This window comes from Cuculus canorus, chromosome 1 (assembly GCF_017976375.1).
Source record: "Cuculus canorus isolate bCucCan1 chromosome 1, bCucCan1.pri, whole genome shotgun sequence".
In the NCBI taxonomy this organism is placed as follows: Eukaryota; Metazoa; Chordata; class Aves; order Cuculiformes; family Cuculidae; genus Cuculus; species Cuculus canorus.
This window is the reverse complement of record NC_071401.1, coordinates 150477717-150494204: the sequence shown is the minus strand read 5'-3', so window position 1 is coordinate 150494204 and position 16488 is coordinate 150477717. Positions and strand designations below refer to the sequence as shown.

At 42.3% G+C, this 16488-nt stretch overlaps 1 protein-coding gene across 8 annotated transcripts in view; it reads right to left on the bottom strand.

The window, feature by feature from the left end:
- Positions 1-16488, bottom strand: part of DGKI (diacylglycerol kinase iota) — a 229154-nt gene that overhangs the window by 188831 nt on the left and 23835 nt on the right. The window contains exon 1 of one of the 8 annotated variants that reach the window (XM_054080486.1): positions 3035-3054. The exons of the other annotated variants lie outside the window; for them this stretch is intronic. The gene's annotated coding sequence lies outside the window, so the exon portion shown is untranslated. Of the gene's footprint in view, positions 1-3034; positions 3055-16488 lie in introns of those variants that run through there. 8 annotated transcript variants of the gene reach the window in all.

The following is a 16488-nucleotide window of genomic DNA, read 5'->3' as shown; positions in this document are numbered from 1 at the left end:
AAAAAACTAAAACCCACAACCATCAAACATCAACAAAAAAAACTGTAGCATAAATCTAAGTTTTGGGCAATTAAGGACTGACGCAAGAGTTCCTAGCGTAGAGCAATTAATACTATCACATTTAGGGAGCTATGGTAAATCAGACTTTCAGTCATAGAGTAGGTGGAACAAAATGCCTTCCAGTGCCTATACAGTTGCAGTTACTTTGACCTGTGATATCACCTTTGTTCAGAGGAGACTAAACTTGTTAAAAATATTCAGCCTAAAAACAGTTTATGAAATGCTGACCATAAGAAACATATATATGCATCTTACAGATGAAGAAACAAGAAAACACAGGCTATATTCACCATTTTCAAAATAAGGGGAACAAAAAAGTCACTTCCTATTATTTGCATTTTCAAAGTTAATTTGAAATTAAAAGTTCAGCAAATAAATAGATTTGAAAGGGACACCATTTTCAAAAATAAGTACGCACCCAGGCTCAGCAAGTTAGTTTACTGGTCTATTCAGAAATCGTATTATTTTTTGATAATAAAGTCAAAAGTAGCAGTGAAGCACTTATTTTCACAGAGATTAGCACACCTAGCTGTAGTCATCCAAACAGGTGATACAGGTAACACAGCCCCAGAATAATTCCCAACTGCAATACTCAGGAGCATGTTCAGCACTCCCTGCTGCTCCTTTTCTCCAACAGTTACTGCCAGTGTTGCAAGGAAAGGAGTCTTGACTCTCAGGTTTTGGTTTGTTTGGGCTTTTGGCTTTAGTTCGTGTTTCAGCTCATCAATAATGCTGGCTAAGCTTGACTGTAATAAGCTGACTAAAGAGCCTTCTGAAAGTATGCATTCAGACAAGATTGCTTTGCTCATACGAGTGAAATCTTCTCAGAAACTGAATCCTAAAACATCTGGATGTGGTTCAAACATCCATGCTTTTCCAGGAGCTTATTTGGAATTTTCCAAGCTTTTGACTGAAAGATCAGTCTGTACCTCCCATTAGCACCAGTTTTCCTCCTGAACTCCTTGGCTACAGGCACAAAGGGAATGCCTATGCCCAAGGGTATCCCTCACCCCTCCCTGCGTAGGTCTGTCAAAACCTCAAGGGAATGTTGAGCAAAGTCTATACAGTCCTTGTGCTTAGAGAGAATGGTAGAAGGGAAGGGAAGTAGAGAGAGAAAACTGGAAAACAACAAAACATTAAACTTTCTAGTACTGAAGGGAGTGCTTTCTATTTCCCTTGAGAAGTTTCAGCAGTGAAAGGAGTTTTGTTTTTATCTTTGATGACCTATATATCAGTATTAATCAGTAGTCATTAGAAGATAATTTCTACGGGAAAACAAACATAGAGAAGACTTTCTAAATACTATGAATTTCCAATGAGGCACAATTCTCACACACAAAACTTATTACCATTTTTCCGTTGCTCTGTAGACCTATATTTCACTGAGAATTCAACTGAATGTTCAAGCAAAAAAAAGACTTCAGAAGTCCAGTTCCTCTATGTGCACAATGTCATCTTCCCTACACAGACAAGTACAAAATGTGAAAGACAACGTCTCTAAATGAAACTACAGCATCACACAGTTATGCTAGTTCAGCTATTACTTTGTTCTGGGGGACCCGCTTTCAAAAATGACCTAAAGCTTCTAACTCTCTTGTTGTGAAGAAGACACAATCCTACAGAGGAGCTGAAACTAGGGATGGAAGACAAGGTCTTTAATAGATTGTCTGAAATATTCTATCTTCATCAGATCACTCTTAAATTGCTAGCTAAGGGTGGAGAATTATTCCCTTGCCTCCTTTAGAAGTGACAAATGAAAGCAATTTTCTGCAGTGGGAAAGGGAGAGAAGTTTTTGTTTCATCAATATATGTCAATATGGTATGAATATAAATCTATCTTTGAATACCTCCACAAGTATTCTCATAGTTAAAAAGTCATTTTTCTCTTCAAAGACGACTAAAATGCACTTAGCAAAGATTGCCGGTTAACTAGGTTTTTTGAATAGAAATCTATCTCCAATTAACATTATTTTGTTTCTTTGCTTCCCTAATTAATCAGCATCATACAGTATGTGATCTTATTTTTCTTGTTTTATTTTCTTTTAAGCATGATTGATGAAAGCAAGTGTAACTGAACAGCAGGATTCCTCTGGTCCACGCTCAGTATGATGCAGAAATTGTTGTGAAGGTCACACGGGCAAATAACTTCCTGGCATTAGTGTGTGCCTGGGAAATGAAGGAGAGAGTCTGCAGAGTTAGATGGAGGGGTGAAAAATCCGACAACAAAACAACGCAGAATGTCACAGGAACCTGTGAGAGCTATAACTGAGCCCCATCTAAAGCCCCCTGCAGACAACAGCCGTCTTTCCAGATTAATCACCCGGCTCAGAGTCAAACTGTGTTACACGACAGAACTCTACAACAAGCACACAACTTGAATTCCTGGTCCTTTGTTTGGCAGAAGCAGGGACATCTTTCCAAAGACTATTTAACTTTTGAAGGGAGTTCTATTCCTTCCTCCTTAGCCAGGAAAGATACCCAGTTTTTGCAATGGATACCCTTTCAAATGGGGAGGAAAGGGTTATCCATGGGCATCCAGGAGGAAGAAAACACAATGTCCTCATGAGATCTGCCCAGCAGTAGAGTGCTACTGTTTTCCAGCCCAGAAAAATGGCACAACTTATAACTACAAGCAAATTAACCGGCATTTCTGAATGCACATTGTGTCATCCCTCCATCCTTCGCAAAGGCTTTCTTCCTTCCCCATCTTAATTCTCATGCCTTTTTCCACAGCACTAAGCACAGTACTGAACGCTCTGAGCAAACACGATCCAGCACTGTGAACTTTGTTGAAATCAGTGCATCTAAAAACATCATCAGATAGAGCATCATGCATGAAAACTATTTTTCATGTACTATTAGAGGAAGAAGATGCAGAAGGCTTGAAACAGCTTCAGTACTTGCAGACAGCAGTCAAATAAGACTGGCCATTATGTCACTGACAATCCAACAGTCCCTGCAATAGCCCACTTACCAGCTATCCAAGGAGCCTGGAACAGACAATTTACACCTGTTCTGTTTCCTGCTGCTTTTGCAAAAGAAATCCATACATCCCACACTCATAACTTCCAGGAAAAGTAAAACAAAAAAAAAATAAATAAAGAAAGTCCAGCACCTCAGAGAGGCAGGCTAAGTACGAAAATCAGAGAGGTGTTCAGTTTTTGATGAAATCTTCTCCAGTTTCAACTCATAAGCCCCTTCCCCTGCCTCCCACCACAATATGTCAAACTGAATCAGGGAAATCTAAAGCAGAAGGAAGAAAAGAAGTATCAAAGGCCAATTCTTGTAAGAGCAATTGCGCTTATGAGCTGGTCAATATGGGTCTGCTGAAATGATGTATGGCTACGTGGGGAAAGTATATGTGCACACACATGCACACAGACGTCAGACCCTTCCTTGGAAGTGGATTAGGTGGCAGATGGTGGCAGAAACTGAGCTGCTGTCAATAGCAGAGTTCATGCTGTCCTGCTTCCCCTGTGCTTAGACAAAAAAAAGTGGCAAAGACAAGCCTAAAAAAAAAAAAAAAAAAAAAAAAAAGACAGATAAATAGCTGACAATCAGCTTTGTCATTGTCAAGGAGTGGAATGACATCCCTTTGCTTTCTCCCTTCTTCCCATCGGAGTCCTTACAGGCAAAATCCTCTCTGAAAAGGAGACAAAAGAAAAAACAAACATAGACATGCTATCACTAAGCGTGAGAAAAAACACAGGCTCAGTTTTTCAGAGAGAAACTAGAACCTGTTATTACCAACCAAAATACCAGAACCCAGGACAGTGAGGGGGGGAAGAGAACACCCAGCTTTATGTCTATTAAAAACAAAGTGGGGGGGAACCCACTGCCTTTGATTGCCAACACAATGAAAATAGATGAGGGAAATAGCATTTGGGAGGGACATATCAGCTGAAAGCAGTCATAATGACTTTGTGCAGGCACCCCTGTTATTAATAATTATTACAGATAATAAAGGTTTTCAGGCTGAGCAAAAGGATCTTTTCCAGTTCCTAAAAATCTCGTCTTTCTCTATCCTGTCATCCACCTCCCCTTTTTCTCTCTCCTCTGAGCACTGGCTTTGCACAGCTTTCCTTGTTTTATGATTAGCTTCATGGATAATTGATAGCTGAGCTCGTCCAGCTGATGCTAAGAAAAGAATGACAAGGTGGTTAGAAACACACCTACTATAAATAGACACACAACATGGCCAGCATTTGCCAACATCTGATGACGCCTTCCCTTCTGGGTCCTAAAGTTAGCTAGTTTCTGAAAGTCAGGGAAGTAAAAGGAGAGCTAGGTAAAATGCTTTCAATTAATTTTGCAGAGATTGAAGGGATAAAATAAGATTGGTACTTTATATTTTTATGACTTGCTAAAAATACCCCCTTTATGAAACCTTTGGCATAGTTTGCAAAGCACAGTTTAAAAGCCTGTACTTTTTTTTTTTTTTTTAGCAGCAACTGTGAAGCTCAAAATATTTAGCTGGTGCCGGGGTCTTTGCCGATAGGAGTGAAAAGCATCACGAGAAGATCTCTTTGCGGAGCACGGCGTGTGGGAGCTAGACAGAGAATAAAGCAAAACTCCCAACTGCGCTAAGCACCAAAGCATCTCTGCAAAGCATCTGTGCTCATGCTCAGGAGCTCAGAGGGCGAAGGCTGTCAGTCAGTGAGTGCAGAGGAATCACAGCTGCCTCTGCATGGCTGGCAGGAGGCGCAGGCTGCCTCAGGCACTGAGTCAGCAGCAAAACCTCCAGCCTCATCACTGCTTGGTTCTGGACACTTCTGGGGCAATCTCCTGACCTGTCCTTGATTGGATATGCCAGAAGTTGGCTTCCAGCTGGAAAACCTTCAGTCTTGCTTGGCCCATCACCAAAGGCTGATGGAGGCATGTTACTCCACCATACAGTTGCCTTTTGCCTACACTTTCTTGCTTATGAGCCTCTCCACTGTCCCTTCCAGTCCTACAGTATAGAAGTTACTTTTGCATAATTCATCCAGACTTTCAAGCATGCTCACCAAACCGCACATCTCACCTCACCATTCGACTCAGTCTGCAGAGCATACAAAGAACAACCTGCCTCTCAGGAGCCAGGTGGTATTTTCTGCCATTGATCAGGAGAGAAACACCATTAGAAAGCTTCCTTGGAGCATATCTGCCTCTGGCTGTGGAAGTCAGGCACAGGCACACATTGCTCTCAGCGCATTTTTGTCTTCCATTTCCAAAAAGCTACACAGTGTAGGGTCCGAAATTACTTGCTCCTGGATTGGGGCAAAGGTGTACCTCTTTGTGTCTTAATCATTTTGCCCAGTTGCACTTTGCAGATCATACTGATTGTTTAAATTTTAGAATTGGTTTTGTCCTCAGAGCAGATACCTCCCTTTTCAGAGATGATGAGCCTCCACATGCACTCAGGTCTTTCTCATACTTTTTCTTGGTGGTAATCGCAGGTTGAAAGCCATTTTAGACTGCAGGAGTACAACTATGTGAAAAGAAACAACCACTTGTCCTAATTCTCAATCAAATATTGAAATTGAGAAAATTTGGTACTTCCAATAGGAAGAAACCATTTGTATCTCTCAATTTACAACAGCAGAGCTGTCATCACACACAGACAGTGTCCATTCATGATACAAAAGCAGTATCTCAGACCACAGGGAACAGGAAAAAGAAGTAACCTAAGCCAAGCCTCCATGCAGCTCTGCGACAGGCAGCAGGTGCACAGCAGGAACGGTGGTACAAAGCCACATAAGTTTGAGGAGTGGGAGGAAGACTTTTCTTAAAAAAGCTCCATAGATCTGCATAAGGTGGAGGATTGATCTTGAGAAACTTGGAGCTCAAATATACCAAGAAAAACTGCATCGGGAGTGAAAGAAAAAAACTTCCTTTTATAAAATTGCTTACCTAACCAGTGCTGGAAGGCAAGAACACTATGGGGAAACAAAAGAGAAACATGCAGTTTTTCCTCTCATCAACCGAAAAATACACACCAAAATGGAAGCTTTAAATATTTAACATCTAAAACAAACAAGAGAGTTTCCCTAAACAAGACCATGTTCAATACAAACCAGAAGCACTCTTAATTAAGATGATAGATACTTCACATGCAGCTGTACTAATACCAGTTGGGGACTGGTAAAACCTATTTAGGGATGAAAAGAAGCAGGTTCCCTTTACAGTTGTAGAAAGCCAGGGATCAGGCAGAGGCTGACCTTCCCCATCTTTGTTATGCTTGCACAAAGCAGTTAATGCCACCAAAAGAGTGGGAGGCAGTTTAGCAGGGATAAGTGCTAGGAGTCTCAATAGATTATGCTATTATTTTGAGATTCTGTAAGAGAACAAATTAACCTTCTTTATAACTCTTGGCTCACTTTAATAGATTTAATGGATGTCATAGGCTGGAAACACCATCTCACATTCCTTTAATTTCCATGCTGATTGTCCTCCTTACAACGAAAATACACTATTTAAGACCTTGGGGGCAGGGAGCACTGGTGCCGTTAACCACATGGTCAAACCCTCAGCTGCTTGACTGGTATCTTGCTCATACACCCATGACTGAATCAATCACCAACCCAGGATCAGAAATGCCTTTCCCACAAGCTTAGATCAACAGAAGCCATTGGTATTTTTCTACCTTTCCTTATAGCAGATGACAGGATCATCTGAGGATTTTCACCTCCAGATTCCCACTTGTGCAGGAGCCCAGGAGGCTGGAAAAGACGAACATCTCTCTTGATGGGTCCTTGTGGCACGAAAGGTTTTCAAATATTGAGCTAAATGGCTTAATCCTGCTACAGAGTTATGAGAGTTCCTTATTATTGGTGATACAAGAAAGTTTACATTTTTTTTTTCCTACAAATTCAGACTGTGTAACTGGTTTATGTCTACCTGCAATCACAGAGGCAGGATCAAATGGCCACCACAGGCCCACCCAAGCCTTTATTTCCCCACACTTATTTTGCTTTTAAATCCCTATTGTTTTTTTTCCCAGCATCCTTTCAGACATTTAAATAACGGTGTTTTTGACAGGCACACAAGCAGAAAGGCATTTTTCTGTAGATTAGCCAAAGGCGTGATTGATTTCCACTGATGCTCAGCCCATTACTGAAATTCTGCATTTCAGATGCAGTTCTAATATAACACCTTTTACTTGGAGTTTAGAACAAGATGATCTTTAAGTTCTCTTCCAATCCAAACCATTCTATGAAATAGGGCTGAAGTTACTAGTAATTCAGAATCCAAGTGCAGAGTACACAGAGAAAATAGAAATTGAAGGTTTCCAGATGAAGGGGAAAAGTAATTTCCCATTGAAAGTGTAAGTATGTCAGAGAGGCAATGCACTAAAATTTGCTTCCAATGGTGACATTTATAGGAAGAAATCTGAGTGGAATTCAGAAGGGGCAAGGTGAGAGATCAAGTAGGCTGAAACTAAGCTTGAGAAAAGGAAGCCTTGCTTAGAAACACACTCCTGCCAGTATTAAACTCCACACAAACGGCTCAGTCTGCCAGACTCTCTGTCTGACTGAGGACCCCTGAGGCATCGCCCCATGCACCACTTACTTTGTTGGGTCAATATTTGAATATAAATGCCATAAATGGGAAATTTATAAAAGGTCTAGTAAGCAGAGGGATTGAATAGCTGCATCCCCCCCAGAAAAATTCATTTATGACACTTACAAACCAGGGCATATATTTAGCACTTCCCTCTCTCTAAAAGTGTTCAGCCACAAGTGAGTGCCTAAGGTAGGTATCGCAGCTGTTCTTAATACGCTGTTTTGCAAGCGGACCAGAACAAGGGAGAAATAATATGCCATAGGCTATACTCATGAATTTATTCATAGCACAAGACTCAGTGTGGTCTGGCATAAATGATGGCATTTCTAGGCACATCACTGTTGCTGCAAGAAGTCTTATGGACTTGCAGGAGAATCCCATACGCTCTCCTGGTTTTTGCCATTACCGGCTGGGCAGCTCCAGCTAATGGGCTATTCCCTACAGCTCTGTCTGCCACAGCTTCTCATGGCTGCCCCAGGTCAGACAAGACAAGCAAAAGAAAGACAACAGGCTCCCTCCCAGGATAGTTTCGGTATTGCTCACAGGACAAACGTGGGGCATTAATAAGGTCACATACTGTATGTTTCAGTCTGTCAGCCACTCAAGATAGAGATCACATCTGCTTCTTGAGGACAGCACTAGTTCCTAGCACCAAAGTCAGGCCTTTGTATAAATTATTCAAAAACACGTAATGTACGCAGTCCTACAAGTGTTAAGGGTATTCTATGAACAGCAGGAAGACATTAGAAACTGGAATTAAAGTGTGTTCTGACCCTAAATTTATGTAGCAGATGTACAGGCAGAGACAGCATGCAGGGCAATTTTCTTTGCATACCCTGGCATACCCTGTACCTGTTGAGATTTTATTTCCTTTGGGAAAGGCGTTTGTGCCCTGGCCAGCTACTTCCATGCAGATGGGGCTTTTTACAGGTTCGGGGGAACACAAGGATAAGCTGATATGGGAGCTTACAGGAACATGTCTATCTGAGGAGCTCCTGATGCCACAGTGTCTACAAAGTAATACACTGTCACCTTGGCTTGTTTATATTTTTTCCTTTTCCCACATTTTTCTTTTATTGCACAATTGTTTTTTTCTGAGCTTTTTAATGTCCACAGCTCTCTCCAATTAACCTTGGCTCACACCCACACTTTAAAATGAATGCTACGGATTTCTAGAAACTTTTGCTTTCCCTAGGTAATAGGACATTTTCTCCTCTTCTCCCTGCTCCTACCTTTTGGTGTCTTACCCACACCTCTCTAATTTGGTGTTCTCATTACATTTCTTTTATTTGCCTACCTTTCTTCTTCCACCTTCTCCATTAAACCTCCTCCCTCCCATTGCTTTACAAATCTCTCCATTTCTTACGCAGTTCATTTTCTCCACTAGCCATGCCTCCTTTCCCCTTTTATCCTGTTCAGTTCCTACTCCCCCATTTCATTCCTACCCACACAGCATGCATTGTGCCTTTCTCCCCCCACCTCAGTTTCAAACCTCCTCATTATACAAGTATTTCATTTTCCTGAACTCTATTCAGGTTCTTGTATCAACCTTCTCCAGGCTGAAATGCTCTCTTCATCATGTTCCTGAATTATGTCCCATCTCATACCCCTTTTCCCTTCCCCGTTCATTCCCCATCCACCCTTTCCACTTTTAACTATGCTAGGACAGGTCCTCTTATTAACAGCTATAGCCTATCAAAATCTTGGACACAATGTTTTCTTATCAGGAATAAAGCCCCTGCATCTCCTGTGCTATTTATATGCCTATAAGCTCTACTCATGCCTCAGTCCTGCTACATGCAGTATTTTCCTCTCACTCACTCTCCATGTGATTTCCTAACCTGGGACAAACCATGTAGTTTAACCCTAGAGAGCCAATGCTCATGAAGGCAGGCACACATTATATCACGTAACTCGGACAAGACAGTTCTTTCCACCAGGACAAGCCCACAACTTTCTATTTACTCCATGAATACCAAAATCAACCTAATTTCAGGTTTCACTAGCAGATTGACTGACAGACTTTCTCTCGCACCCTTGCCTGCACGAGCCGGTGTGTGTGTGCGTGTGCACACCCCAGGATGAGCAGGGAATGCTGCCCTGTGTCTACTGCTCAGCAGTAACACGAGCTCTGATGGGAGCTATGTCAACTACCAGTTGCCAAAGGACAAATACAACTCTTTCAGTGTGAGGCATTTTCTTCCAGTAGACAGAAAAGCATGATTATGAGTTATTTTTTGAAATAAAAATCAAGAAAGTGAGATCAACAATCAAAATCCAACTAAGGAAATCACTCAATCAACCTCCCAAGCCTGGAGTTGATCAGGGAGCCATTCAGCAGGACCTCCAATACAGAACCTTGAGGCTGGAGAAAGATGGTTATTTTCCACGCTGTGCTGATCTAAACAAAAGCTATATTTAACCTCCTTCAGCCTCCTCTCACTCCCAGAATCAAATGACTACATGCTCTGGCGTTTTAACTCCAAACGGAAAAACCACAATACCTGGTGAGAGACGTTTTTCTCAGCAGGAGGGCTGGAGCAGACAACAAACACAAGCACCAAGCACCCAGGCTCTTGGAGATACTACAGCACTGTAGCCCCCCACAAAAACAAACAAAAAAAAATCCCAAACAAACAAAACTGATGTTTTAAGCTTTGGCTGAAAGAGCAAGCTTGTATATACACTTAACCCTTGATTTTGAGATTGTATGACATGAAGACCAAAGAAGAAAGCTGCTTTTCAGGCTTTATCAGATCTGGGAGAAGGAGTTGTGGCTCCTAGGACCTCCCAGTGTTGACCACTAGACAATACACACAAGCCTTAACCAATGCCCCTTTGGTACTTGCCACTTAGCTTCTAAGGTCCTTCCATCTCCCACTCCTCTCCTTAAATCCACACAGACAGGGAACAGAACTCAGGAACATCTGTAAAATACTCTGCCTCGTGACTCTATGGCCTAGCTATAAGTGGAGAACTTGTCCTCTGCCTTTAGTGTCAGTTACACAGAAATCTCGTTCTTCATCAAAGGAGATGATGCTGCTGCAGCGGGGAGGAGGTCATTTTAATCCAAATGTTGGGGCCTTGTGCTGAACCATTTTATCATTTCGGCCCCCCTCCAAATCCTTGAGGTGCCTCTGCTGGTAGCCAGTTGCCATAGGAACACTAATCTTTATCTGTTTTGCTTGTTAAATAAGCTGGCATCAATACTTTCCTTTATGGACTGCTCAGTCTCTCTCTTTCCTTTAGCCCTCCCTCCCCCCAAAACAGAAAAAAAAAAGAGGAGAATATGTCTGACAACCCTCCTTTCCTAGTCTTTCCCCTTCTCCACAGCTCCTATGAGCTTTTCAAGTCAAAAATATGGAATTTGGCAGAAGCAGCCACCATGATTCAGGGAGGTGCATTGGGCCTCAGAGTTCTCTGGATTCAGCAGATTGGAGAAGCAGCAGAGCCAAGACAGAAAGCAACAGGTAGCATAACACAGCTTGAGAGCTAAACGCTACAATGACAAACACACCTAATCCCAATTACCTTAAATGAAAGCTTTCCAACAGTTCTCACGACACCTCCCACTCCAGCAGTCCCCAATGTCAGCTTTGTCCTACCTCACTACACTTAATGCAGTGCAATTTTAACACCATTAGTGAGGGGATAGCCCTGAAAAGATGTTTCAGAGACAAAAGCTGAAAATTGAAAGCAAAGAAAGCTAGTCATATAGGAAACACCAAAAAGACACGGTGTCTGCAGTGGCCTTGAGCTTTTAACATGAAGCAAGTTTTTTCCCTTCTATGGACCAGACCTCTAGAAGCCAGAATTACATAGGTCACAAGCAAACCTTGTTTCAGATGGTCTTCAGCCCGTCTTCAGAAGGTAATAACTCCTACTTAATTTTTTTTTTTCCTGCCCATGTATTTGTCTGAAAGAGACAAAGAACTGAAGTGGCAAAGGACACTGGGTGGAAGAATAAAGTCATCTAGCTTTGTATGCACAGTTTAACCATGCTTTCCATCACAGCAGACATATATGTATGCTAAATGCAGAGATTCTGGAGCTGTTCGTCCCCTCATAACCGTTTCTAATGAAACAAATATCCAGAGAAAGAGTGGTCCTATCTCGTTCATTCGCATGGAAGGAAAGGGCTACAAAACTAATACTGACAAGATGGGAAAGAACAGGCAGAAGGGGAATCTCAAGAGGCTGAATTCCCACCGTATGCAACACTGGAAGCAAATCAAGATCCTGTTTAGCTGAAACTGAAATAACTAGGTAATCCTTCTTTCATATCTCAACAGAAAATTTCACACCATAGCACAGGCATCAGTTTCAGGATCATTTGGGCATACCCAGGGATCTTCAGTAGCTGTTCATTGGCACATGAATCATGGTCCTCACAGAAAACTTTGCAACTCTCAGCCTGCCTCCAGAGGACAAGGGTACAACTCTGAATGCAGCTGGACCACTGATGTCCAGCTAAGTCAGGACCTGGGCCTGCCTGCACTTAGCTGAAAGATCCAGCAGCTCTGGCAAGTCAGCTCCAGAGAAGCAGCTGCTGTTGCAGTGTGTTTTACAATTAGTTGCCTTATTGTTGTGCTTTGCATGTGGGTCCTCTAGCTGTCCAGCAGGTATGGATGCTCTTACTTTATTTATCAGGACTGCAGCTTAGGCTTCCCCCACTCTTTTAGAAATACATCTTCTTACATTAGCAGACTTTTTATTTAAGTTCAGAGATTAGGTGTAATTCAGGTGGAGACTCAAATATCCAACTCTACTAATGCAAACTTTGCCTACGCTAGTCTGCGCTCTGCCAAACTGTAATCTCTTAGGATTTGGACCCTCTTGACATTAGTGCTACTTCTCATTCCAAGGATGGTTGGAAACAGCACTCAGGCAGCCCTTTCTGGGGATACTTACGCACATGTGGCTGGGCCCACAAAGAGAAAGAGACAAGTGAATAAAATTGCATTAAGTAAAAGTTCGGCTAAGGTTCATTCATATTCTGGATGTAGATGTTACAAATTCCTATTTTAAATTAAGCTACCCTCTGCCAGAAGTTTCTTTTCCTTGGAACATGGTCCTTGTTCTTCAGAAAAGCAATTTTTAAATTCAACTTAAGTTTCCTCTCCCCTTCTACTTTGTTTTTTCCATTTCTCCACAAGGGCTTCTTTTTTGAAGAGGTGCACACTGGAATCCCAAGGGGCTTTGCTAGCCACTTCTTATAATGTGTATTCCAGGCTGACAGAGTGCATAAATCAGCAGTAAAACATCACGGGGTTTATCTCTTCTGCTTCAGACCCCATGAGCCTCCCACCTCCAGATTTGTGCAGAGATTCATAGCTGAAAGACCTTAAAAAGAAAATGAGTTAAAACAATTGAGCTTCATCTGAGTTTGTATCTGAACTAGGAAAAGGTGGTCAAGGGCCAAGGGGAAAACCATGCAAGATTTACCCAGTAAGCATTATTCATTTGCTGTTTATTTGAAATTAGACTTCCAGTCACTCAGAAAGTTTGTACACTCTGCTTTCACAAAATTCGTGAGTTAAGCACCATAATGAAATAAGTGGGCATTGCTAAGAGCTTGAGGGTTTCTTCATGAGAGCTTGGCACAGCAGTTTTCATCGCTTTCCTCCTCAACCCTCCAACCACAGCTCAGCCCATGCAAAATTTTCACAGGGTTTTCCTCAGTTTATGAATCCCCACCACACTAAGAGTTCTCTGCCACCACCCCCACTCCCTCAGTGACTCAGACTTATTAAGATAACTTCTCTTTTTCTAGTTCCTCACCTCCAACACACTCAATATATTAAGGCACACATGCCTGTGCATATGTAAAATCCACCCCTAACCACCCCCTCTCATCCAACTTTCCTCCTACAGTTCTTGCACTCCCCCATCCTGGAATGACAGAGCCAGTCAAAACCCACCCAAATGAGTTCAACCTTTACTTGCACTCCTAGCTTCTCTCAGGCATCACGTTGTGAGCTGGTGCTTGTAGACACCAGGATAAATAGGTCTGGGGTAGGAGCATAGATCTCTTCTCCCAGCACAGCCTTCAGCAAAGTCAAGGCTTGCCACATACATACTCCTCCTCCAGCCATTACCAGGCACGTGGTAGGGAGGTCACAGCACTGTGCTGCAGGTAGGTGTGAGTGCTACCTAGAAGGTCCTGGGTCTGACCTCTAGGCCATGCGCAGACCACAGTCATGGCATACCATGGACGGTTGTTGGAACCTACTGGCTCCTTAGCAGGGGAAAGCTTTGTCTCATGCAAGAAGAGACATTTGTATACCACTATTTACCTCCGCTTCAAGAGGTTTCAGGCAACAAAGCTTCCCTGCAAGTTTTAGAACCAGAAGGTACTCCAATTTCCCACCAGACTATGGATGATGTAATATGTACTGGTGCTTGGGGTGGTCATCATAGGTACAGTGTAAGGCTGAAGTAAGACCAGAAAAGAGACTTTCCATCTCCGGAGTCCCATTTGCAGCAGAAGGACAATAAGCTGCAAAGAAACACTGGCACTCAAAATGGAAACAGGCTTGTGCCAAAGCTGAGGATTTGCTCAGATTGACGTCTCTGCTTCTGTACAGGGCTCTGCACACATGCTTGCACTTGCTTTTGTTCCTGCTTTTCCATGACTAGCAACAAGTGGGGAGAAGTGGGATGTGTGTGCAGAAGGAGGGCAGGGCAGAAGCCCAGAACATGCTCCTGACATTCAGGGAGAATTATCCCTGAATTCTCCTATGTAAGGAGAATTATCTGCCCGGCTCAGAAAAGGACTGAGGAGGCAAGGGGCCCGCTGAGCAGTAGGTCGCTTAGGTAGGAACGGGGACAGATTTCCAATTCTGGCAGCATTAGGTAGGAGTTGGGGAAAAGGCTGAGAAGAAGGTTAAAGCAGAAGGACTGCACAGACCAGATTTAAAGAGGGAACCTGCATCCTTTGTGACAAATATAGTTACTCTTATAATCATCTTCTATCACTCGTTTGTACTGATTAAGAGACAGTATTTACTACTGAAGCATTCTTCTGTGCATCTTCATTTCATAACCACTGGCAAAATGTTAGAAATAACTGGAATAAGGCAAATGGCTTCACTCTCTGTGCAAATGTTTCTGCTGTTTTCCTGATCTGTGCAGGTGTACTTGATATGCACCACTTCTATTCCAACATTAAGTCTTTCTTGGGGTTTAACTTTCTAAGTTTAACGTATTTGTGACGTGCATAAGCAAATGACTGCTAGAGACCTAGGAGAGAATTTGAACTGTGACCATCTCAGGCAAAAGATCCTTCTCACTAATTGCACTGCAACCCTTCCAACCACCAACCACCTTATCCAGTTGAACAGGTTTCTGATTTGCCCTGCACTAGGTCTGCTTTCTGGAAAGTAAGAGTCAAATTCATTTTGTTTCCCACTCAGAGGCAGACACATAGCATGTATTTTATCAGTGTCCAAGCATGCAGCATAAGCCTTGCACATAAAACACTAGAGAGAAAAAGAGCTAGGGAGGAGAGACACAGGAGAAAGGTTGCCCTCTCCACTTCTTCAGGTTTTTTTTGTTTTGACACTCTGGAAAGCTTCTGGGTTACTTTGAGCAAAGTGATACTTAATCACTTATTATGGGTTGCAATAACTGGACAGCAGAACTGCACATTCACTATTCAGAGAGCAGAAACAGAGAGGCAAAAACAGAGGCAGACATCTCATCTTTGAGCCTCAATATATAATTCCTGTGAGAGAAGGGGATACCAACATCTGGATATGTACTAACTTAGGCCTCTATCTCTGATGAGCTGCCAGTAAGTGCTTCAGCTCCTGTTAATTATGGTGGTGTTTCTACAATGATGAGATGACTTCTCTGTGGAGAAGAGCTCTCATCAAGAAATTGGTTCTATTGCAATTAACATCTTTGAATATCCAAATTTAACACCCTCCTTGAGCCTTCTCCCTTATTTCAGGAAGTTTTTGATCAATCAAGTCCTGAAATAGAGCTGGAGATCTGAGATTCAGAGAGGGGGAAGAGTTGTATGTTTGGGGAGAGTTAAGTACACAACAGCTTCAAAATCAGCTAGTTCATGTCTCTAGCAGCATTTCAACCTCCCATCCACATATGCATTATTTCCATGAAAGCTATTATCATCAACATCACCACTGTTTAGTGGGAATAGCTGACATATCCATCCCCATGCCTCAGTGCTGTCTTCACATTCAGCTATAGAGAGCAGTTTCTGAGACACAAACAGCCAAACCTACAGAAAATATTTGCGTTCAGGAGGTTCAAATATCATCTCACAGAACAATTAACACAGTGTGCCACACAACAGATTCACCCCTCCCCTCCCGCCCCCAAAAAAGCTATAAGCTCATCAATTTTCAGCTTTTAGGGCTCTGTCACTCAGTCCCCATCTACTGCACTTTTTCATACAGCCGAGAGGAGCAAAAGCATATGACAAAGGAGAATTTTTGTGTCTGAAACATCAATTGCTTCCGGCAGCAGCCCTGCTATAATCTAAATCACAAGAAGGGGACTAATATTAATTTCCAATATACACACTTTCTGGGATGAAGGAAAACAGGTTTTCTGTTCCAGCCATTCGTGAAGACTAGTATATAGACCTAGCCACAAGATTTTCCTCATCCTGTACTACAACAAGAAATCCGAACAGTAAATGCACTTACTTTATACCACTATTAACAACTGGGGAGAAAGCAGCTATAGACAACAAAGACCTAGCAAGAATTCCACTCTTTAGCTAGCTATTACATTTTAAAAATAAAAGTCACAGCCAGTGCCATCAGAAGGCTGACTTTTATGGCTCTTGGGTCATAACCATGAAATGGAATTTTTTCTTAATAGTATGGGAAAGACTCAAAATAACTTTTACTG